The 795-nt window shown below is 46.8% G+C and overlaps 1 protein-coding gene across 1 annotated transcript in view; it reads left to right on the forward strand.

Moving 5' to 3' along the window:
* traf4a (tnf receptor-associated factor 4a) overlaps positions 1-795 on the forward strand; it is a 14,272-nt gene extending 13,477 nt beyond the window's left edge. The window contains exon 7 of the mRNA XM_029001579.1: positions 1-795. This exon is cut by the window's left edge and continues 823 nt beyond it. The gene's annotated coding sequence lies outside the window, so the exon portion shown is untranslated.

A 795-nucleotide genomic window follows, 5' to 3' on the forward strand; every position in this document is an offset into this window, starting at 1 on the left:
CATCGACGCCCCGGTCCCCGTTTAACACCTCGACTAACAGCAGCATGAAACGCCAAACTAACCCCGCCCACGGCAGTCACATGACCTCCTCAGACTCTGACTGATGTCAAGTTTCCCCGCTCCTCTCTGCCGTTCTGGGTTTTCTGGCCAAGGTGCTAATAAATGGCCACGGTGGAGAGAACACACACACACACACACACACACACACACAGACACACACACACATTCCTGTTGATGTGAACTTGTGCAGATGGGGGAGGGGCCGGCGTCTTTTTTTAGCGGTGAAGCCGCGAGCCGCGCCTCCGCCTCTCCATCTCTGCCGGCTGGTCGATGGACTGATTTGGGTTCAGTGTGTCAGTGGGACTTGGCAGCGCCGTGCTGGTGACCATGGTAACCACTAAAGGGATCGTGTGAGTGGGCGGAGCTTGGTGCGTGGTGACCACTGTCATGGTAACCAATCATATCGCAGTGGGATTGTTGAAATGAACATGCTATATAATAAATAATTATTATACTAAATATCACAAATATACATATATATATATAATATATGAATATCTATAAAAATATCTCGGTAAGAGTGAGGAAAGCGATGCCGCCTGGAAGCACATTTGAGTTGGACTTTAACCCAACAAGCCAGCCAACATTTTACAGCAATTTTATGATGGAATAAAAACTCACACTTTTTTTGTAAGATAACGGTATTTTGCAAAGTTTTATACGGCCCCTGTATAAGTGCAGGTTCGGGCCATTCCGGTGAACCTTTAAAAGTTTCATCTCTCTGACATTTTTCTG

Source organism: Denticeps clupeoides, chromosome 13 (genome assembly GCF_900700375.1).
Source record: "Denticeps clupeoides chromosome 13, fDenClu1.1, whole genome shotgun sequence".
Taxonomy (NCBI): domain Eukaryota; kingdom Metazoa; phylum Chordata; class Actinopteri; order Clupeiformes; family Denticipitidae; genus Denticeps; species Denticeps clupeoides.